This window comes from Jaculus jaculus, chromosome 1 (genome assembly GCF_020740685.1).
Source record: "Jaculus jaculus isolate mJacJac1 chromosome 1, mJacJac1.mat.Y.cur, whole genome shotgun sequence".
Lineage (NCBI taxonomy): Eukaryota > Metazoa > Chordata > Mammalia > Rodentia > Dipodidae > Jaculus > Jaculus jaculus.
In genome coordinates, this window is record NC_059102.1 from 50081074 (window position 1) to 50106258 (window position 25185).

At 40.2% G+C, this 25185-nt stretch overlaps 1 protein-coding gene across 2 annotated transcripts in view; it reads left to right on the top strand.

Moving 5' to 3' along the window:
* Prkg1 (protein kinase cGMP-dependent 1) overlaps nucleotides 1-25185 on the top strand; it is a 1244729-nt gene that overhangs the window by 776388 nt on the left and 443156 nt on the right. The window lies entirely within an intron of this gene.

Sequence of the window (25185 nt, forward strand, 5' to 3'; positions counted from 1 at the left end):
TCAGTTGCTCCTTCATCTTATTTCTATAGACAGAATCTCTCATTGAATTTGGGACTCACCAATTAAGCTAGACTAACTAATCAGCAAGTCTCTGGGTCCTATTTCGCTGCCTCTTCAGGTCTGGGATCACAGGCTTTCCCCTCTATGCCTGCCATTTATGGAGGTGTTGGAGACCTGAACTTTGCCCACTTTTATTTAAGAAAGTCTTATTTAAGAAAATTACTACAGGGCTGGAGAGATGGCTTAGTGGTTAAGGCATTTGCCTACAAAGCCACAGGATCCTGGTTTGATTCTCCAGGACCCACATAAACCAGATGCACAAGGGAGCATCTGCAGTTTGCACTGGCTGGAGTCCCTGGTGTGTCCATTCTGTCCTCTCTCTCTCTCTCTCTCTCTGTCTGTCTCTCAAATAAATAAAGAAACAACTCACAATTTTAAAAAAATACTACAGAGCTGTTTCTAGGGGAGACAATTAAGCCCTATGATTTATAGTAAAATGATTTCAGATCTCATACCTTTATGATGCAGTAGCACAGAATCTCATAGCAATTAACACAAGGATAGTTCTAAAACCAGACAGACAGACCATAGGGTACTAATGGGGAGTTGGATCTATTTTCAGTGCTCTAAAAACCTTATAAATTATTCCTACATTTTTGTTGAATGAGAACCAATTGGAAGCATAATGAATCAACTTTGACTAAATTATGTTTAGAATCCAGGCAATTATATGTCAACGTGAGAGTAAATGGCAGCTTGCATATGACTCTACCTTCCTAGTAAAGACTTGGATTGTCCCAGGGCTTGCCAGTCTGTGAATACATAAAATTAACACCTGGCATGAACACTCACATTTAGTAGAGTTTCCCCGATTAAGTCTTTCTCAGAGTTTCTGACTATGTTTCCACATGCACAGGGTGCTCTAGTCCATGCTTCTTGGCTGGCAGGCTGTCTGCAGATAATGCCCATCATTGCTACTAGTGCCCCAACACCTGGCAGAAGGCAGCTATTCCTATTCTAGATACCAAACACCGTGCTTGTATGGCTGCAGGCACCAGAAGATGCTACTCCACATAGGAATTTGTCTTTCTTTGTTTACTTTAGTATTCCATTTTGTGGAAGGAAAATTTATTACAAAAGTAGAGGGAAAAAAAATCTCAAAGGCCTGAATTGTGCTTAGTCTTGAATTCCATCAGAAGTGTGTTAGAGGGCTTTTCACCACTGCAATAAACACCAAAGCAAATCAATTTTTAAACAGAAAACTTAGAACTGCAGATGTAGCTGTGTGGTTAAAGCATTGCCTGACATGTGAAAGACCTGAGTTCCATCCCCAGGAATGCAAAAGAAAAGTTTGCTTTGCTCACAGTTTTGGAGAGTCCAGCCCATGATTGCTTGGCAGCATTATTTTGGGCTGGTGGCCAGGTAACATGCCACAGCAAGGAGCATGAGGCAGGGAAAAGCAGTTTCCTGTATGTTTGGAATGAGAGAGAGAGAGAGAGAGAGAGAGAGAAGAACCAAGTCCCATAATTCCCTTTAAGGGTACTTTTCCTTTTCCTTGAGGACCTCCAACCATACCCATCCTATAAAGGCTCCCCATACCCCCCGTAGTGCTATTAGCTGAGAACCAAAATTTAACACAAGGGGGTTTGGGGAAATACACATTCTAGATCCAGCAATGGCAATATTAAATTAAATTTAACTTCTTCTGAATCTTTTGTGGCCAGGATTAGTAAAAAGAATAACCTAAAACGGTCTAGAAATAATCTTGTAGATCCAAGGGTAGATTTTCTATTAAAGCAAGGGATTTTTTTCCCCCCTTGTGCTAAGAGGTTTCAGAATGAGAAAGTATCTATATCTTGCTCTTAGCCACACTGAAGCAACACTGCTTTAGAAGAGGTTGTCTCTGTACCTTACTTAATAATTCCACCAGCTATCCAGAGACAGGCTGGTGATCTTTGCAATGTCTGTTTTCTCTACTGAGAAATTTCTCAAGAAATTGTCTTTTTCCCTTCATAATAGAAAAGATGTATTTGGGGTAGTTCAAAATGAGGATGAAAGACCGAGAAAACAGGGATTTATCAGAGGTTAGGAATGTCCACTGGCCATGTCTTAACCAGATGACCTAATATTTGCCCTATATGTCCATAAGATTACTTTCTACTAAGTGACATGATTTCAGTACTCATGCATGCTCACTAGAGATGTGCTATGTATGGTCCCTTGGCCTATCTGAGGTGTGGCTATGAGAATTCCTTATGTACTTAGGTATTTTAGCATGGTAGCTTTAATTGCTGCTATCTTCTTTACCCTTTCTTATTATTTTTTTCCAAGGTGTGTTTCACTGTATCCCAGGCTTACCTAAACACACTCTGCAGCTCCAGGATGGCCTCCAAATCACAATGATTCTCCTACCTCAGTCTCCCAAGTGCATAGATTAAAAGTATGCACTACCATGCCCAGCTAGTCTTTCCTTTAATCAGTAGTTCATAATCCCCAGTGGCCCCACCCTATTATCATGCAAATCATTTCACGTTTATATGCTTTGGAAGGCAACAAATAGGGCCAGGCTTTAAATGCCAGGGAGGGTAGACTGCTACTCTACATGTGGATGACTCGATGTGCATATGTACCCACGGGGATCCACCTCTGAAGTTCATCATTTCCTAGTAGGACAAGCTGTTTCTCTTAGTGTAAATTTTGTTATTCACCCCAAATCTTAAGCTATCACTAAGGATGCACAAGACTGTGAAAGGGTTTGTTATATGTATGCAAAGAAATGTCTGAGGAGAAGTCTTGCTCTCACTGGCTCTGCCCTATTTGCTTATGATAAGGCTTGGCTAGGGTCCCACACAGTTGCCTAGAGGATTTGTTGCTGTTTGCATTTGACACGTGGCTTTGTATTCTGAACATTTAGGAAGAGCTGCTAGGGGTTTTTGCTTGTAGGGGGCTTCCTGCCCTGTCATTTCCTGTTCACTGATTTTTTTGTTTGTTTGTTTTTTCAAGGTAGAGTCTTGCTCTAGCCCAGGCTGACCTGGAATTCACTTTGTAGTCTTAGGGTGACCTCAAACTCACAGCCATCCTCCTACCTCTGCCTCCCAAATTCTGGGATTAAAGGTGTGTGCCACCATGCCCGGTTTCTCGTCACTGATTTTGATGTTTTATTACCACACCTTAAGCAGCTCAATGTCTGTGAGTTGAGTTGCCTGGGGAACAACTACTTCAATCTCTGAAACCCTTTCCCATCTAAGATCCTATTCACAAAAAAGAGGTTGGGAGCTACAGTAAACAAAGTTTTGTGTCTCCTTTCTATTTGAACTACTAGTTGATTTTGCCCAAATCTCCTGTTTTGAGTTTGGTCCAGTCTGCTTCATTGAACACAGAGTAGAAAAACCTTAATCTGTAGTCAGATTCTGCATCATAGGTAGGCTTTTCCTACTCTTTGAGGTAGCTTTTAAATGAACCATAGTTTTCATCCTATTTTACTCTTAGGCTAAGGATATTAAGATGCATAGTTTCACACATATACTCATGTAAACACTGCATAGCTAGTGGTCTTAGATAGCAAATATTAGAAAATTCTATAAAATTAAAAGCAAGGTCTGATAAGATGATTCAGCAGTTGAAAGTGCTTGTTTGCAAGGCCTACCTGCCCAGGTTCAGTTCCCAAGCATAAGTCAAACACAAAAAGTGGCAAAAGCTATCTGGTGTTTATTTTCAGTGACAAGAGGACCTGGCATGTGCATGTGCTCACTCTTGTGTGCATGGACACACACAAGTAAATAAGTAATAAATAAGAACTCTTCATATAGAAAAGTATAAGAAACTGCTAGTTGTTTCTGGCTCCTTTGAGAGTCTCTAACTGTGCTGAGTTTTGCACAGAGTTGTGTGAGTGATTCATATTTACTTCCTATGGCAGTCAGGTTCACATTGCTGGCACAAATCACCTAACACAGAGCAGCTGGTGGGAAAAAAGGGGTTTATTTTGGCTTACAGGCTCCAGAGGGAAGCTCCACAATGGCAGGGAAAATGATGGCATGAGCAGAGAGTGAATATCACCCCCTGGCCAACATCAGGTGGACAACAGGGACAGGAGAGTGTGCCAAACACTGCCAAGGGGACACTGACTATAACAACCATAAGCCCGACCCAAACAATACACTCCCTCCAGGAGGCATTAATTCCCAAATCTTCAGCTGGGAACCTAACATTCATAACACCTAAGTTTATGGGGGACACTTGAATCAAACCACCACATTCTGCTCCTGGCCCCCATAAACTGATAACCATACATGATTTAAAATGCAATGCATGCATCCAACTTTAAAAGTACCCATAGTTTTTATTAATCCCAGTGATGTTCAAGCATCCCCTTGATTCAAAGCCTTTGAACTGAGCCATAATACCAAAAAATAACCTCAAATAAACCATAATGGCACAGAATAAACATTCACATTGCAAAAGATGGCATTGGGCATAGCAAAGAAATAGTCAGCCAATACAAGATTTTAAAAGAACAAGCATCAAACTTTGTAGCTCCAAGTCCAACAACTCTAGCCAGTGACAAATCTCCAAGTCAAATAATTCTAACCAGCAACAAGTCTCTGGAATTTCAATTCTGTCCCTCCAGCTAGGCTACCCACAGTACTGGAAAATTTCATCGGGGCCGGCAGTTCTCCTTGGCAGCCATCTCATGGTCCCGCCAACTCCATTGGGTCTCCACTGCAACCCATGGCTCATCCTTATGGCCCCATGGGGGTCTCCATGCAGGCAAACCTGCTTCAAACTACCCATGGCCATTTCCAAAACACAAGGCTGTGTTGCAAACTCAATGACCCTCTCTTTCCTGCATTCCTTATACTCCATAATACCTGGCAGAGTGCCAATTTGTTAGTCCAGGGGGAATAAAACAGAGTTTGCAGAATAGGACACTCCTTTACCATTCAGGCTCCTTCAAGAGTCTACATTCTTCCTGTTGTCCCAGCACAGGTTAGCTGGCCCAATCTCAAAGATTGTAATCTCTCAAACAATTTGCAGGTCAATGGGCAGCAGTTTAAACCCAAAGATTTCACTTTTTCTGTGCCATATTCCTCTGCTCATACCACTTTGTTGCTATGCAAACCAACCCTGCACAACTTCTCAGGACATGGGCATAACAGCAAGCTTCTCACACACACTGCTAGCCCAATTCAAGCAAAGCTCTTTCTCATCCTCATAAGCCAAACCTTACAGTCGATAGTTCTTACTGCACTCAGGTCTTTCAACTCTGACTAGAATAGCCCACCAAGCTGTACTTACAGCACTGCAAGGCATCTTAGGCCAATGTCTCAAATCCTTCCACATTTCTCTTGAAAATAAGCTCCCAAAACCACACAATCCTACTCCTAGCAACAATCCTACTCCTCAGTACCACTTTACTGTTACAGTCAGGTTCACATTGCTGGTGGAAATCACCCAACCCAGAGCAGCTTGTGGGAGAAAAGAGGTTGATTTTGGCTTACAGGCTCGAGGAGAAGCTCCATGATGGCAGGGAAAATGATGGCATGAGCAGAGGGTGAACATCATCCCTTGGCCAACATCAGGTACACAACAGGAATAGGAGAATGTGCCAAACACTGGCAAGGGGACACTCTCTATAACAGCTATAAGCCCACCTCCAACAATACACTCCCTCTTGGAGGCATTAATTCCCAAATCTTCTTCAGCTGGGAACTTAGCATTCAGAACACCTATGTTTATGGGGGACACCTGAATCAAACCACCATACTTCCCTAAGTCATTTTGATGATGAACATGTGTTTGGCTAACGTCAGTAGTGGAAGATATGGAATGTTCTTCTAATAAAACTGGGAGTCGGGCTGAAGAGATGGCTTAGCGGTTAAGTCACTTGCCTGAGAAGCTTAAGGACCCATGTTTGACTCTCCAGATCCTACATAAGCCAGACTAACAAAGGTGAGGCAAGCACAAGGTCACATATGCCCATTAGGTGACACAAGTGTCTGGAGCTTGATTGCAGTGGCTGAGGCCCTGGCACTCCAATTGCCCCCCACCACCTCACTCTCTTGAAGATAAAAAAATAAAAGTTGAAAGAAAAGATCCTACCTTGAACATCAACACCAAAAAGAGGCTACATTCCTTTCAAGGTATTTCTGAAAAGTTGGAAATGGCTTTTTAGGAAAGGATGGCCTTACTGGATGGAGTGTGTTTTAACATCCTTAAGATGACCATTGTGTACACAACAGTTGTCACTAAACAAATTCAGAATGTTCCCCTTTGTGATACAATTTTCTCTGTAGCCATAGCCAAATCTTCATTTCTTCTTTACAAATAAATAAAATACAGACATCTCAGTCATTTCAATCACCAACTGTCTCAGGGTACCTGCATGTGCGTTTAAATCCATGATCTCAAACATGAATGTTGTAAATGTGAAAAAAGCCATTGATTACAAAACTTGTCAATTAGTCTGTTGTTTAAGAGATGCTGTTTCCCCAAAGCCTAGAGTGAAATTACAGCAGGTGCAGTATCAAGCCTCTACAATTATTCCAGATTACCTTTTTCAATACAATGTTGACAGCTGTGGATAAACAATCTTACTGGGATGACAGCTGAAGGCAAGAGAGACATCATGAAATGTATCGTCATAGTAGCAGCAGTTTGGATACTGAAAAAAGTTTCATTATATTGTAAATGGAAAATTATTGTATTTCTCACTTTATAAATAGTTAACCCAAATTAATACTATTCACTAGAAAAAAAAAGTAATGTAGCAGATACCTTCATGTTGCTGGGACAAAACACCAGACCAAAAGCAGATTTTGGAAGGATAAGGTTTATGTCTGGCTTTCTGAGGGGCTGTTTCACCATATTGAAAGTATGGCAGAACAGCCAGCCAGGTGCCCCATCTTCTCATCAACAGGGAGAAAGGAAAGCACAATGAGGCAAGCAGAGCCTTACACTGTTAGAGTTTAGATATGAAATGTCTCCCACAGGGCCACATTTGTGAACACTTGATCCCTAGCAGGAGGTGCTGTCTGGGGAGGAACTGTGCGATTGAACCCAGGCCTCTAAGATTTGCAAGCAAGCACCTTTAACTACTGAGCCATCTCTCTTGTGCAACTTTAAGGAACTGGGGCCTAGCTGGAAGAATGGGATCTCAGGAGGTGAGAAGGACCGTGGGGTTTATAGTGTGGCCCCACTTCTGGGCCTGTATCCTGCTCCTCAGAGATTTGATCAAATGACTCAGCAGCCTGGCATGATGATGCACTCCTTTAATCCCAGCACTCATGAGGCAGAGGTAGGAGGATCACTGTGAATTTAAGACCAGCCTGAAACTGCATAGTGAATTCCAGGTCAGCCTGGACTAGAACGAGACCGTATCTCAAAAAAAAAAAAAAAAAAAAAAAGGAAAAGAAAAGAAAACAGCAGATTACCCCCCCCCCCGCCCCATTCCCCAAAAAGTAACTTGGGCTGGAGAGATGGCTCAGCAGTTAAAACATTTATCTGCAAAGCCTAACTATCCAGTTTCAATCCCCCAGTACTCACGTAAAGCCAGGTGCACAAAGTGGTGCATTAATCTGGGGTTTGTTTGCAGTGGCTAGAGGCTCTGGTGCACCCAGTCTCTCTCTCTCTCTCTCTCTCTCTCTCTCTCTCTCTCTCTCTGCCTCTTCCTCTCTCCTTGGAAACAAATAAAATATATTTTTTAAAAAAGTTTTATGGCCCTACTACAACAGCCTTGAGCATTTCCTGCCACCACTAAAGCCATGATCCAAAATGAGACCTTCCTCCCTCATGTCATTCTGTGACAGGAAGAGCAATGGATATGCTCTCCCACCCTGTACCTCCCACCCCACTGAGGCTCAGCTCATTTTCCCTCATATGAAAGCAAAGTCATTAAAACCAAAAGATTTAAGATTATGTATTTTTATGTGGCGTCAAGTAGTATGAAGGATAAAATAGCAACCAATAGACAGACGAAAAATTCTACTGAATCAAATATTTAATCTTATGAAGACCCTTGCCAGCTGGGGAGATGGACTCATTGTAATGTGTTTGCAACACAAGCATGAAAACCTGAGTTTGGGTCTCATCACCCACATGAAGTGAGGGTGTGGTGGTTTGTGACTGCAGTCTTAGTTTTGAGGAAGCAGAGATACAATCCCTGGGACTGCTGGCTAGCTGGAGTTACATAATACATGAGCTCTGGGTTTAGTGAGACACCCTGTCTCAATATATAAAGTGGAGAGTGACTGAGGGCAATATCCGGCATCAACCTCTGGCCTCAACACATACCTACACGCATGTGCATGTGTCCTGCACACACACATATGCCCATGTACATATGGACACACATACATCATGCACATGCAAGCAAAAGACTACATAAAAACAAATATGCAACTAGTGTCATAAGGGCAGGATAGCTCCCTTTCTCCATATATGTAGGTATTGTTTATTTGAATACTTACGTGTGCTTTTACATGTATTGTTCAATCCAAGTGTGTAGTAGCTCTGTAGCCAGTAAGGATTCTTATTACTTTTACAGGTGAAATAAATACAGTAAGATTCAAATCACGCAGTTACTCCCTGTGGTGGTTTGAATAAATGGCCCCCAATATATTCAGTTTTTTATTTGTTTGTAGTTTGCATCTACAGCCACCTGGCTGGAGGCAGTGTCACTGGGTGGATCTTAAGGTGCGGTGGTGGGTTTCAGATTTCAATCTAAGGATATGCAAAGTGTGCCTAGCTGGAGTTCCTGAAGTGTGCTGTGCTGTGTGGCTTTTGGCTTGTGCTTCTCTCTCTGTGTGGTTGGTCCTGTGAAGAAAGCAGGTCAGCTTCTTCTGCCATTATGGAACTTCCCCTGGATCTGTAAGCTTCAATAAATCCCTTCCTCCATAACTGTGCATGGTCTGGAAGTTCATCTCAGCGAACTTGAATCTGTCTGCTACACTCCCTGACAGCTTCGATTTATATACAGGCAGCATGGCTTGAGACTTACTGTTCCTACTGCATGATAATAAGACTTCACGACCCACAATGTGACCCTTATCATGTAGGGCTTCATGTGGGATTTAGTAATAAAGGTTACGTCTGGATCCCCTTCCCATTTTAGAAAGCGTACGTGTTCCACCTTGGTTGTTGTTACCTGGTGAGTTAATCTTCAGATTTTGAATGTGTTGGCCAAAGACTGATGTATGTAAGTAATTGTTTCTCTGTATTCTTGCTCCTTGCAGCTCAATGATAAACCTTTAGGTCCATCATTATTAGATGTGATCAGAAGTACCCATCAGAATCTCTTGGGAATTTCTTACGTGTGTAAACTTGGGTGTGCATGAACCAAGACCGACTGGGAACAGGAACCTGCAATTTGTGTTTAAGAGCCCTCCAGATGATTTTGTGCTGTCAAAAATTTGTGAATCACTGCTTTAGTAATCTCAAAATAGCACAATGTTTGAGCATTCATTAAAAAAATTGTTCCTTGTTTTATAAATGAGACATTTTATAAATGTGTAAAATAATGTGCCATGTGAACTTGAGTTTCATGGAAAACAAGCCTTCGTCCCAAAAATAGGAGCATAGCAGCTTCTTGCAAGGTGGCTAATTCTTTGGAAAGGATTCGCTCTGGCATTTGCTTTCCTGTCGTCTTACATCGTCTTTATCCATCCCTTTTGATAATTCATTATATTTGGTTGCTGCTTTGAGCACTCTTCCATGTGAGGCCCTTTTATTCTAGATTGCCTAATGTGTTTGTTTCCTGCCCTGGGTGAGATTGTTTGACAAGTCCCTGACTTCCTCAACTCCACAGCAGTCAGTTCCTCATCTGCCTTATGGAGGCTCTTGGCTGTATTTTAATAAAAATTATATACAGGCCGGGCGTGGTGGTACACGCCTTTAATCCCAGCGCTTAGGAGGCAGAGGTAGGAGGATCACCACGAGTTCGAGGCCACCCTGAGACAACATAGTGAATTTCAGGTCACCCTGGGCTAGAGTGAGACCCTACTTTGAAAGACCAAATATATATATATATACATACATATACACATACATATACATATATATATATATATATATATATATACTATTCATGCAGGGCTGTGTCCTTCAACTATCTTTTCCTCTCTGCCTGGTAAAGCCATTGTCTGTGGTTGGCAGATGTGTAGCTTTCTTGAAAATTGCCCATGAAATGCCTCTTTTTTTTCCCCATAACATTTCAATGCCTGTATAGCAGGGTTCTCCCCACTGTTTGCAGTAGAAGCTGATGTGTGCTGTGGTGTCAGAAGCAGGGAGCATAGGTGCCTCATAACCTCCAAGGCTGAAAACAATAAGACAACACAAAGCAACTTAAACCTGTCAGAAAGAATGAGCAGATTTTCCTCAGGGCATCTTCAGAAAAACAAGATGAATATATACATTATTTTTTTCTAAAACACCAGTGTGTCTTCGATCTGGCATATGTTCTAAAATGAATTTTGCTTTGCTCATTGTTGGAGCAACCTGTTTGAGCTGTGATTATTCCCCATAGCTTGTAATAGATGATAGGAAATGTCTTCATATTTTATACTTCTGGCAAGTTACCTTTATAATCCATATGCTTTATGTAGGCATTTACCTGACAATATGATTACAGTATTGAACTTCCTCTCATGATGAAATAAGAAACAATTTTCTAACTCTAGATCTGACTATATGGTTTCATTAGTGTCAGTTATATTGCTATTATGTTAGCCTTAAAAGTAGTTATAAACTGTCGGGCGTGGTGGTGCATGCCTTCAATCCCAGCACTCGGGAGGCAGAGGTAGAAGAATCTCTGTGAGTTCAAGGCCACCCTGAGACTACATAGTTAATTCCAGGTCAGCCTGAGCTAGAGTGAAACTCTACCTCGAAAAATCAAAAAAAAGAAAGAAAGAAAAAAAAGAAAAGAAAAAGTAGTTATAAACTGAGTATAGTAGCTTACATTCATAGTCAGATACACAAACTCGTACATACATCTTGGATTCCATTTGCAGTGGCAGAAGACACTGGTTCACCTCTCTCTCTATCTCCATGTCCTTCCTCTCCTTCCTTGCAAGTAATAAATAAAATATTATAAAAATGTTATTGTCGGTATGGATTGGGTAATAGAGACAAGAAATCAGATTTGAATGAATAATTTCTGAAGTCAGAAGTGGAAAACTCATCAATGTTTCATTCATTTTTAGTAATATGCACTGAACTGCTGGCTAAATGAGATAAAATTCAATAGTAAAATAATCTGGGATTTGAACTCTATTGGTTCTGTGCTATGGTGAGAGGTGGATTCTTTGCATATAGTTTAAGTGGTTATGAACCTAAGCTGAATAAAGTGTCCTTACTATGTGGATAGGACTCCATACAAAGGAACAAACAGAATATGTTTTTATTTCCAAGATTGTAAGTAGAACATTACTGACCTCTTTTTTTTTTAAATTAATTAATTTATTTATTTGAGAGCGACAGACACAGAGAGAAAGACAGATAGAGGGAGAGAGAGAGAATGGGCGCGCCAGGGCTTCCAGCCTCTGCAAACAAACTCCAGACGCGTGCGCCCCCTTGTGCATCTGGCTACCGTGGGACCTGGGGAACCGAGCCTCGAACCGGGGACCTTAGGCTTCACAGGCAAGCGCTTAACCGATAAGCCATCTCTCCAGCCCACATTACTGACCTCTTGACATTAAGAATTTATCCAGTTACAACCCCCCAGTGTTATTTATTAACTCCTTCTCCTGGGTTCTTTGGGAAGACATTTTTCTTGGGTATCTCTTTACCCTAAAAGGTCAGTTACATTCTCCTCAAAGAGGTTTCATATAGACTTTCAAGCTTGTAGGCTAGCTTGGTTTATTTTCTGTTCTCTACTGATATTGCTTTCCTTCTTAATTTTTTCCAGTAAGCCATTGTCAACTCCTAGCAGACAGGAAACTTCCATGTGTCATTTGCTACTTTATCTACAGTAATTGACATTTAGTATTTATGATAACACCTTTTTAAATAAAATGAGTGTTTTATTACACTCAAGCCTTATTTCCCTTTCCATACATACAGCAATATTTCTCAATGATTCTACACATAGTCATAAAATCCTTGCCAGTCATTCATAACATTCAAGAAAGTGTGTCAGAATTCTGCTTAAAATGTTTACCACTGTGTCACTTATTAGGGGACTTATTTGTAAAATAATTTACTCTGCATAAAGGCCATGCATTGCATACTTACATTTGGAAAATGTACATCTTAAAGCGGCACCATACTGATCTGAACATAGTGATCATTGTGATTATAAGGTAATTTGATTTGTGAGTGAGGACTCCTGCTCAGATCTGAGCTGCCAGCTCTCTGGCTGGATAATTTTACATTACAGAATCAGTTCATCTAATTGAGCCTGTTATTCTCCTAGTGATTAAATAGTACATGATTAAAAAAAATAATTTTGAGGGCTGGAGGGATGGCTTAGCAGTTAAGGTGTTTGCCTGCAAAGCCAAAGGACCAAGGTTCAGTTTCCCAGGACCCAAGTTAGCCAGATGCACAAGGGGGCACCCATGTCTGGAGTTTGTTTTCAGTGGCTGTAGGTCTTGGTGTGCCCATTCTCTCTGTCTCTCTCTGTGTCTCCCTCTTTCTCTGTCAAATAAATAAATAAATAATAATAAAATATTTAAAAAATAATTTTCATGGTTAAATTTACATCAAATCTGCATATCCCGATATCATGAGGTAGGATTGCGACCCCTGGAACTAGAGACAGAATGAACAGGTGATCCAGAGTGATGGGACTGACTGACAGGGCAGGTGCTTTGTGTCTCATTTTGGAGCAAGTCCTCTTTCCTACTGATTCTGTCATCACTTTTTTAAAATCCATGTATTGCTTCAAATATTTTGATTGATATATGTGACAAGTACAAAATTTCATTCGAATGGCCCCAAAATTTCAATTAATTTTAACTGAGTACTCCACATATGTGATGTAAAGCCATGAACATACCAAAATTAGCGAACTCTAGGGCATTTGAGGCTTCTAGGTCTTCCAGCAGAGACGAGCCTTAGTCCAATTTAAGCGGGGCTGTACCGTGGTTGATGTCAGGAAGGAGGACCAGGGCTGTGTGGCTGGGTGAGAGTCCAGGAGCTTCAAGAAGTGCCAGCAGGTATAGCAGTGCACATGCAGGGGCCACAGCATGTATGGCTGGCCCGGATGTGTGTATGCCAGCCTCTACCTCTTTACAGGAAAGGCACATCTTTCAGTGACAGGAGGAAATCATGGGCTCGGCTTGGTCTACCATTATCTGATGGGAGAATGGGCCCAATTATGCCAACCAAGGACAGATTTTATTAAAGTTACAATTGAGGAAAGTCTGCCCAAGACAGTAATAAACTGTTCTCTCTCCCTTTAATTAAACCCACAAGGCTTACAACATACTACTTACTACAATAAGCCTTCAGGAAAACTTCCTTTTGAGGCTTATTAGTTGTGAGGTGAGGCAGGAGCAAGGCAAGAACACACGGAGAAATGTGCGGAGCTGCAAATGGAATCTGAGTGAAGGTCTGGCCGGCGCTGACGCACACTGGGCTTCTGTGGTTGCTCAGGTTCTCGGGCAGCTGCACTGTCCTCGGGTGTGCTCAGTCTTGCTCTGTGGGTGCTCAGTGTTGCTGCCTTCATGTGAAGATTATGCTGGGTACAAAAGAAGGAAGTTTGCCTAATGTGTCGAAGCAGAAGAGCATCTTTCCAGAAACCATTCAGCTTTTCTTCTGAACCAGCCAGCTTCTTGCAAAAATATGAAGGGTATTGTCTCTTTCATCTGTATAAAAATAGGAATTATTAGTATAACAAACAACCCCATTGAGGTCAAAATTAAGCCTTTTTTTTTTTTTTTGCTTTTCGAGGTAGGGTCTCACACTAGTCCAGGCTGACCTGGAATTCACTATGTAGTCTCAGGGTGGTCTTGAACTCAAGGCAATCCTCCTACCTCTGCCTCTGGAGTGCTGGGATTAAAGGCATGAGCCTCCATGCCTGGCTTAAGCTCAGTTTTGTAATCACTGAATAACCAACTTAACTTGTGATGTTGTGTATCTTTCAGACGAGAAAAATCACAAGAAGGAAAATGGTATTCTCATACTGTGCCCAAAGCATGCAATTTTGAAAATGCAAAGCAGCAGTTCTTACTGTACACTTCTTGGTATTATCTGCTAGTAGAAAGCCTGTGGAAAAGCTGCTTTTCATGGTAACTTTTCTAGAATTCAGCCAAACCCAGAGAATTGTATATAATTTTTCAAGGAAGACATGGGCACAAAAAGGACATTTCTACTTCAGACACATCTCATTCCTAAAAAATAAATGCCAAATAATATTACACCTACTTCTTTTTAACCAACTCTGTTGTATGATTTTTTTTCTAAAAGAAATTTATTGGCAACTTCCATAATTGTAAACAATATCCCACGGTAATTTCCTTCCCACTTTCCCCTTTGAAAACTTCACTCTCCATCATATCCCCTTCCCCTCACAATCAGTCTCTTTTTTATTTTGATGTCATGATCTTTTCCTCCTATTATGATGGTCTTGTGTGGGTAGTGTCAGGCACTGTGAGGTCATGGATATCCAGGCCATTTTGTGTTGTAAGGAGTCCTACCCTTCCTTTGGCTCTTACATTCATTTTGCCACCTCATCCTCAATGGACCCTGAGCCTTGGAAGGTATCAATGGAACTTGTACAGAAGCTTGGATTTCATAAGTATGTGAAAAGTGAATGGTTTAATGAATTAATGGATGCTGTGCTTCACTTTAAGGTGACAATAACCAGAGGTAGTCTAAAAGCATAACAATGATATACTCTTCAATAGTGAGCTCTAAAGGTGAAATACAGCAGGGAACTAATTGACATATAATCTTAATGCTTCATATTTACCCTCAAGAGAAAAGATTAATTAAGTACACATGAAGTATGTGGCCTCTGGCATACATATATTATTTATAAAAACAGAACCAGTATGGCATCAGAAATAACAGGAAGAGGTGAGCCCCTCCTTTGGGAGAGTGCAATTTTGAGCTAAACCCATATAACTCAACTTGTAAAAAAAAAAAAAAAAAAGAGTTATTGGTATGACTTCTGAAACAGTTTACTGGAATTTCAGCAAATATGAAAGCATATGTTTTTGGCATTTGGTGTCATGTTTAAGACGTAGCCAATCTAACTGACAAAAGAACTTACAGATGTAATGTCATTTCCTTAATGGGAGTTGAGGCCAGCCCTGTTGTTAATGCACAACTGTACAATGACATTTGTTGAGCATGCTCTGATAGTTCTGGGTTAGGCACACTATGCAAAATGTTCCCATCTGCAAATCATGTCACCATGAGAGGTTTGGGTTTCCAGCAAAACTCATCTCAGTAGACTACCAGATGTTGGCAGTTTTGATTAGTGTCCCAAATATGATGTGTACAGAGCCTCACTTATGTGAAATGGACCTTCTCCATGCTGGAGAAATCACAGAGCATGAATCTCATTGAAGTCAATGGTCATCCGATCTGCTTACTTTCCAAAGAATCACAAACCATGTATTTGATAATTTTGATTCTAGATTTTTCTGGGCTTTGACATCAATTTAATGATATATGGTGTGTTTGAGATAATATTAAGGACTGTCCTGGTATGAAGAGTGAGGAGACACACATTAGAGTATAAGACAAGAATATTTATGAGTTACTCATTCAGTATTTATTGGCCATTTGTTGTGTGTCAGAAAGTGGAAATGAAAGGGAAAAGAAAAGCCTTCAAAGTGCTCTGTGCTGCTGTAAGGTGGCACTCTTATCTTTGCCACCTTATTAGCACACATTCAATCATTCTTTATCTTAATTTTCTCTATTAACCTCATAGCCTGCCTAAACCTGGTTATAATTTACCAGAGCACTGTGATTTTTATTCTTGAGTTAGTGAAGGTATTCCAGGATTACTCTAAACTGTTATTTTTTTTCAACTCCCTTAGAATTTGTTACTGCCCTACAGTTAGATAAATCTGTCATCTGCTTTATGTACCTCTCTGAAATGATAACAGCATTAAAGGCCCTTAATGATTGCATTGCATTTTAGGTGCCACATATCATTCATTCATTCATAGCCGAATGTGGTTCCATGAGGCATGTATTTTTATTTCTGTTTCATGTAAAGAAATGAAAACTTGCGCCAATTCCCCAAGGCTACACACTCCCATAAGGTGAAAACAAAATGGCTGCATAAGCCACATTTGCAATTATTGGCTCCTACTTCAAGCTTGTTGTCTCCTGCTGTTGTTCCTTTTGACTCTCCTAGTCTCTAAACCTGTGAATGGAGTATGGAGTGCAGTACTTCCTCAAAGTCAGCATGTGACACTACCCAGCTTCCAGACATCCCCTCTTCTTCTTTTCCTCTTCCTTTCTGTTTCTTCCCTCATTTTCTGGTTTTAGATGGATTTTTAGCTATGGCTTAGGAGGTCATAGACCACAGAGGCGAAGCTACCACTGTTCTTTGGCTAAATGGATACATTGTATCCATCATACTACCTTCTAAAAGGCTATGTTCATGCATAGATTAAGGCTGTTTTCACCTTTGATTAGAGGAGCTTCTTTTTGTAGCAGGTGATGAATTCCAGGGAGACCCAAGACTCACCAAGGTCATTAGAAGAAGAGGCAGTCCAGTGCCTAACACTGAAAATTACATCACTGTCACACCTGCCAGGGCCCAGGAACTCTGTAGAGGTGGTAACACGAAGAGTATTAGCACTGATCTCACTGCTAGTCAGAGAAGCTTCTCTATGGACATGGTGGTAGACACTGAAGAGACTCAAAACTCAGCAAAGCTGAAAATAAGAGGCTGCTGACAGCTTGGCACTAAATAAAATTTCTCTCATGCTCTCCAAGGCTCAGGGAACACTCTGAACAAGGGAGCAGAAAGGATGTAGGAGCCCCAGGGTGGGAAAGTGTACTTTTTGGCTCTGTTCTCCTGACACGAACTGACCAGTGCATTCATGATCTTATAGGAGAGGTCGCTACTCCCACAAAACCTGCACAGTATTGAGACCATCAACATTTTGACATAGGGGGTGGAGAAGGACAAAAAGAATGAGACATCAAAACAGAAGAAGGGATACATGGAAAGAAGATGGAGCTCAGTGGCATAGGAGTGGGGAGCAAAAGAGCCATAGGAGGGGAATATACTCAAATTACAGTATGGTCATGTATTAAAGTCCTCAAATATAAACAAGTAAATAAATTTAAAAAACTCTAATATTCCAACTTAGGGTTTTCCATTTACCCCCAGGAGCAAAGGCCTCAGTCTTCAGTCCTGCACAGACCTTGCCCATGTAGGGGTCTCACCTGGAACCACAGGCTGCATGTTCAGCCTCTTCCACTTTGGCAGTCTCGAGAGCTTGCTGTCATGGACTGGACTTCTACTTTGTGGTTTCTGATCCCGCTTGGCCACTATATCAGTGGAAGTGCACCCCCCCCCCGCACCATGGTAGCCTCTGGAGTTGACTGCCCTTTGGGTTCTCTTGAATTTCTTCCAATTTTCCTTTTCTTTCTTCAGTAGAAGGAGTCATAGACTCCTTTTGGAAAGGAAGGCTGACTTGCATTTTTGCATTGAGGAATTGGAAAACCTTCCCATTGGTTCTGGCATCTTGCCAGCCTGTGTCATAGAAGGTCTTGTGCAGCACAAATCTTCTTGGCAGTGGCTGGCTGGCTGGGAAGAGGAAAGATGGTGAAGAGCTGGACATATGACCTCTTAATGTATGCTCTGTCTCTGAACATCACTCTTTTGGTACATTGCCTCCCAAAGAGAGATGCTTCCTCAGAGTAGCTATCATTATATGCTCAATCAGGTCTAGGGTTCATTTCTGACTACACTGATCCCTCAGGCTGCTGTCAAATCTGATTCTTTAATCATTCTTTCAAGTTGATTCCATTCAATTTCCCATCTGATTCAGCAACCCTTTCTTCAACATTTTATACAGTTGCCTGCTTCAACACTTTCCATTTAAGAAACTTCTAGAGCAAGACTCTGGCATTTCTATGTACCCTGTTTGCCTTTAAATTGAGTCTTAATTGTCAACACTATCAATTCTTATTATTCTTATTACTGCACTTAATTCTTTCTGTCCTTGACCAATCAGGAAAAAAAATCAACTCCTTAATCCACTATGCATTATCTGATGGATTGGTTCAAATATACCTTGAGATGGAACAATTAAAGTTGTCATCTTAAAATGGATGGTAAGATCAGAGAGCTGAATATGTAAGTGAAGAGGAAATCCACAATCTCAGCTTGTAGCAACAAGATGCAATCTGAGAGAAGGGACTGCATTGCATTTATATTTATGGTGGTTGGTTTGTTGTTTGCTTGTTTACTTGAGACAAGGTCTTACCCTGTAGTTCAGGCTGGTCTATGTAAGCTAGACTGGCCTGGGACTCATGACAATCCTCCTGCCTCTGTCTTCCATTGAGATTATAGACATGATTCACTACACCCAAACCTTGTTGATCTGTCTCTCAATAATTCCTCCTATAGGTCTTGGCACATAAGAAGAGTTCTATAATTGCCTGCAGGATGTTGTGATTAATCTCTGTCACTCTGGTTTTGACTAGCCTCTGATGATACAATTAAGCCCATTGCTCTTATTCAGACTATACACTCTCATTTACTTTATCTTTTTCATAAGTTTTTTTTTTTTTTGAGTGCTGTGAAAATGCCACAGAACTCAGAGAGACTTAGGACACTACTATAACTCAGAAAGTAACTACTCACAAGGTACAGTGATGCAAGCCATGAGGGAGACACAATCGGTGTGCTATAGACATTCAGTGAAAGAAATTCCTGTTGACATGAACTTGAAAGTCTTCATGAATTAAACAGTTTTAAAGATTCACTTCAAAGAATTACTAAGATTATAATAGAGGTCAATAACTGATGTAAGGAATCAAAGGCAGGGACAGGAAGGGCAGATCTGGAAATTGGACATTGGAATATTTAACTGAACTGTAAAATATGGTTAAAGGGCTTTTAAAGATGAAGCTGGATAGGTTTATCTACAAATATGGATGGAACATAAGGATAAATATATTTAATACTGTGTATGGAGTAGTGTGGAGCGATGGAATGTTTTGGGGGTAGAGAAGTAGCATTAGAATCATACTTTAGGGAGATTAATGTCCCTAAATAGGAGTTACTTATTACCTTCTTTTTTGAAAAAAAAATATTTTTTTTTGCAAGTAGAGAGAGAAAGAGACAGAAAGAGCGATAATAGTCATATTAGTGTATACTGTGCCACTGCAACTGAACTCCAGATGTATAAGCCACTTTATGCATCTGGCTTTACCTGGGTACTGGTGACTCAAATCCCAGTTGTTAGGCTGGGTAGGCAAGTACCTTAACCACTGAGCAATCTCTTCATCCCCCTAACTTACTACCTTCTTAATGATTTTGCTTTGTAAGCAGCTCACAAAGTGATTGCATAATCTTCAATGTTTTTTCACTAAGTGAAATTTGTAGTATTTTTGTCATATCTCCATTATTTACTGTGGGCCCAAGATGACTTATTTCATCCTTGTTTCCTAATTTGTATCAAAGTTACACAGAAATTCACATATTTCCTTCAGAATAGTCTCATCTTTTTTCCTTTGCTCCTGCCTAACATACTTGACCTTTGCCATATGCCTTGAATTGTCACAAATGACCTAAAGCTTATTCACAATTATGTTTTTCTTAATTCAGCATACTATTCCCCACTAGCTGGTCCCAGCCTCTATTAACTTTTTATAGAGCTTGATTACTACTGTACTCCTGGTAATTTAATTTTTGAATAACAGATGTTAGGTTCTAAAGGAAAAGCTTGGGACACTTGGGGCATTTCTTAGATCCATAACCCTATTTTTCATTTTCAGAACTTTTTCATTTTCAACTTTCATATGTTCATGACTATGGGCCTCAGAAATAAAGGAATAAGGCAAAGACAGAGTTCAGCGAGAATTAAATCCAGTATCCCCACCTAGGCTTCATTCATGTCTACCACCTTGGCCCTCAGTCATTGCTGTCAGCCAGGGAAGGGAGAGTTGGAGAAGGTTGTCCAGAGGTGTCAAAAGCTCTGGGGCCTTCCATTACATTGACACCATGTGTAAATTTTGCAGGCCATTCATGCTGTGCTACAATGTTAAGAAATCTTCTCCACCTCAACAATTGCATCTGATTTGTACCCCTTTCGTGTATTTACTGAAAATGAGGAGGACAGAAAAATAGAATGAAGGAAAGCTATATTCTTACTAGTGTTCAAGACTACATATTAGTAAAAACAATTAAACTTTGGAGTTAGATCTAAGAGAGAGCTTTTACTTATTACATGTGTGTTTTGGGCACTGAGTTAGCCTGTGTGAGACTCAGTTTTTATAGTAATAGAGACAAGATAAGATTTAACAGAAGTAATATTAGATAAGATCATGCAATATGAATAGTAAATATTCAAGTAAATATTCCTTCAATAATGATCACTATATCATCACACTACCAAAAGATATTATTATCCATTTTAGCTTTCTAGTATCCATAACTTTTAAGTATAAATTTTGATTTTAAAATTATTACATTAATAGTTTTCTAACAATTTTCAAGGGCCCTTACAGAGTCTTTTAGTTTTTGTATTTGTGATATGGACAGTGAGCTTCATTGTAAGATGTTCATACTTCAGCATAATTGAGAAGAAAGAACTAGTTTACTTCTATCTCTTCATTACAGGTCAGCATGCTACACCATGTCCTTTCAGATTCATTTTTCAATGAAGTTTACAATAATGATTATTCTTATCTATGTTGTCCAATTCCAATTCCTACTCTTTAGATAATAAATTATCATCAATACATTTAATCACTTAAGATATCACTAAAAACATATCTTTCTTAGGAATGAAGCTGCAAACCTGTTCTTCAAGCTGTAAGGGAAGCAGTTTGCACAGTGGAGATACTGATGGGCACCAGATGCATAGTCAGCAACACATGGCCTCTTCTAATTATGAGGCATTTGTCTCTGAGCACTCAGCAGTAATTTAGCTTAAGGATAACATATGTCCTTATAATGTTGGAAAGCAGTTGTGAGTTCTGTGGAGTCCCTCAAGGTCTCTTCCAAGCCCCTGATTCTGTCACACTAAATATAAGTGATCACAGATGATTCCAGCAACAAGAAGTGATGAGGAGCCAGAAAGTTCTGTAGTTCCTGGGGTATTAGAGCATCTTATGTTAGAGCTGGGATCCCTTAATGTTGAAAGACAGGTAGGAGAGTAAGCAAAAGCCACTTCCTGTGCTTCCTCTTCTGCTAAGCCTAATGATTCTATTCTTTTTATGAAATGATTCTATTCTTTTTATAAAAAGAAGCATATAAGTCAGAAGATATTTGGTGGTGTGGTGTCTCTATATACTCTCTGAGGTGATTCCCTAAAACACAGGGGCCAATTTGAGAACAAATCCTTCTGCTGGGTGTGGTGGTGCACACCTTTAACTCCAGCACTAGGGAGGCAGAGGTAGGAGGATCACCATAAGTTCAAGGTCACCCTGAGACTACATAGTAAATTTAAGGTCATCCTGGACTAGAATGAGACCCTACCTCAAAACCACAACAACCACAAAAATCCTTCTGGAATGCTTGTAAGAACACTCAACTGATGTTGGAAAAGGATGCTCAGACATTGGTTAAATGAAAACCACTTCTTTTGTAATAGGCCTGATAAGGGCCTATGATGATTTTCTGATGAATTATAAGATCAGACAAGGAAGGACTTGTTTAGACAAAAGGTTTGTTATTTGTGACTCTTGATTTAGGCTGTGTTTGAAGACTTCATACTCTGTGCCATCTCAGGGAGCAAGAGAAGTTTTGTGAGGAAATGGCTTATCTGATGTTCATTGCTAGCCCAGAACATCACTGACCAATAAAAACAGAGATATCCAGTGAATAATACATAGCCTTGTATACTACCCAGTATTTCCATTAAAATAGTATAAGGAAATAGCTTTATTTTTTTCTTTATTTTGAAAATAAATATTTATTTTTTATCAACAATTTCCATGATTGTAAACAATATCCCATGGTAGTTTCCTCCCTACTTCCACTTTCCTCTTTTAAATTCCACTCTCCATCATATCCCTTCTCCCTCTCAATCAGTCTTTTGTTTTGATGTCATGATCTTTACCTCCTATTATGAAGGTCTTGTGTATTTTTATTTAATCCAGAGGTAAGATGTCAAAAAGTTTAAAATATTCATATTTTACATAGTTTACTTGCTGTCTTCAAACTTTTACGTGTAATTTATGTATATAGTATGTTTTGGTTCACAGTAGCCTAACTTGAAGTGCTCAGTACACACAAATAATTATAGCTATTATATGTAACAAAGAACATTGAAAAGTATCTGGTGTACATAATCATGGTTTCAAAAACTTTTCCTGCAAGTGTCTGAACAAATGACATAATTTTATTTTTCTTTATGGCTAAATAGAACCCCATTGCATATATGGACCACAATTTTTATTTATTCATCTAATGATGTGTATCAAGGCTGATTCTCTATCTTGGAAGGAAAGATGGAGGGAGGGCTAACCAAAATCTAAGAGGATATAAGTAAATCATATGGAATCCTACTTAATGGAACACTCAGGAGCCGTAGATTGTTGCTAGAAAATTTTCAGTGCCAGGGAACACATTAGAGGTTTCCTACACTCTATCAGACTGACAAATAGGTCCATGGAACCCAAATAATTAACAACCCTGCTCTGGGTAAAGGTATAGCTTAGTGGTAGAGCAGGTGTGTAGTATGTGTGTTAATTAAAGTACATTGGATAACAATAAATGTCAGTTACATTGAAATTATTGCTAAATAATAAATTATATTACAACTTATCAAAAATAAAATTTGAAGGCAGGTCAAATAATGCATGATTAAATAGTAGTGAATATAAATTATACCTAAGAAATCCATAGCAAATATTAGTATGATATAAAAATAATGCTGGCTTCAAAAGAGAAAGTGTGGGGTGGGGGAGGGAGGGAATTAACATGGGATATTTTTTTGTAATCATGGAAAATGCTAATAAAAATTTAAAAAAAATAATTCTGGTTTCTATTGGTGACATTTATTTGCTTACATTTGAAGATGAAACAAACATTTAGTTATTGCATTAGTAAAAATAAATGTATTGCTTTCCTCTAATATTCAAGAATTTCCCAAGTTCTATTCATGACATCATGAGGCTCCGTGCAAGGCAAGAGTCTTGGGCATTTGACCAGTTATGACAAATAGACTAGTTGGCCTAAAACACAATTTTGATAGTCCTGAAAGCTTGAAGTCCTAGATCAGAGTACAAGTGGGAGACTGGCTCTTGGAGATATGCCTTTTTCTCAAGTGTTCTGTTGGTTCAAGCATGCTGGGAGAGACTGATCCCTTGCAGCTGCCTTCTATATAAGGACACTAATCCCATCGCAGGAGCACCATCCTGTGACCTCCTGACCCGTCTCTTAACTGCCACTAGTTCGGTCCTTAGGGCAACAAATGATGGATTTGGGGGGTATACACCCTTTCTGTTCATAACGCCAAGTAAAGAACCCTGGCTCGGTTTGTTCCCCTGTGTAAAGCCTTCTTCCCTCAGCCCTTCTCAGCACCCTGCTCCAAGGCCCTGCAGCATGTGTTGCCTGTCCCATGTGTTTACAGCTCCAGAGATGCACCTTCTCTCCTGATTTGTTTTTCTCTTCTCCTAGATCAGGAGTCAGCAGGTGGTTTCTGTGGAGGCCCCAACAGAAAATGCTTTATGCTTTGTGGTCCATATGGTCCCTGTCACAATTTCTCAGTTCAGCCAGAGACGAAATGTAAATTATGGGCATGGCTATGAACCAAAAAGAGTTTCATGGACAGTGAAATTTATCTATGGACACAGAAATTTGTTTATGTAATTTTCATGTGTCATAAAATATGCTTCTATTTCAAAATTTCTAATTATTTAAAAATGGAAAATCCATTGTTAGTGACCTCTACACAAAACAAATCATGGCCTTCTCTTGGCACGGACAGTAGTCTGTGTGCATATGAATAAGATTATAAATTTCTTGAGGACAGGGATTATGAGTACAATTTTTTCCATATCTAACATAAGTGCCTGCCATACTTGTATAAGATAAACATGGGCTGAATAAATACATGTTTATCAATGCTTTTCCTCATGTATGCTTTTTTTTTTTTTTAAATTTATTTATTTGAGAGCGACAGACACAGAGAGAAAGACAGATAGAGGGAGAGAGAGAGAATGGGCGTGCCAGGGCTTCCAGCCTCTGCAAACGAACTCCAGATGCGTGCGCCCCTTTGTGCATCTGGCTAACGTGGGACCTGGGGAACCGAGCCTCGAACCGGGTCCTTAGGCTTCACAGGCAAGCGCTTAACCGCTAAGCCATCTCTCCAGCCCTCATGTATGCTTTGATTCAGTGTCTCCTATAAACTCATGTACTCTGGATGCTTGGTCCCAAGCTGAAGGCAATTTTGAAATTGGACCCTTAATAGAGAAGGTGTGTTTTGAGGGTGGGCTTCTGTGTGTTACAGCCAGCTTTCCCTTGCCAGTGTTTGGCACACTTCCCTGCTGCTGTTGTTTACCTGATATTTGCCAGGAGGTGATGTCCAGTCTCTGCTTATACCACATTCCCCCTGCCATCACGGAGCAGGGGCATCTTAGAGACTTTGAGTCTCTAAACCAAAATAACCCCTTTCCTCCCACAAGTTGCTTGGTTGGGTGCTTTGGGCCAGCAATGAAGGTAACTACAACATCTTTTCTCAGTATTCTTCCAAACGTTGTATTGGATGTTAGACAATTCCTCACGTAGAACTCAAGCTAAATCCGAGTTTTGGTCTGGCACGATCTTTGTAATGTTGATTTCTTCTAAGTGACAGCTAGTTGTTTCCTATCTTGAAGGTGTCCCCGATGTGCTTGTGGCAGAAAGATCTTACAGGAATGGGAGTTTGTGTGTTTTCCTCAGAGGAGAACACGGTTTCAATGTAAGAAAGTGATGCCATTCAGCGTAGACTTTAGTTGGGTACTTTTATTCTGGTTTTTAGATGTAGGGTCTTGCTGTAGCCCAGGCTGACCTGAAATTAGCTATGTGTCTCATGCCTCTGCTTCCCACATGCTGGGGTTCAA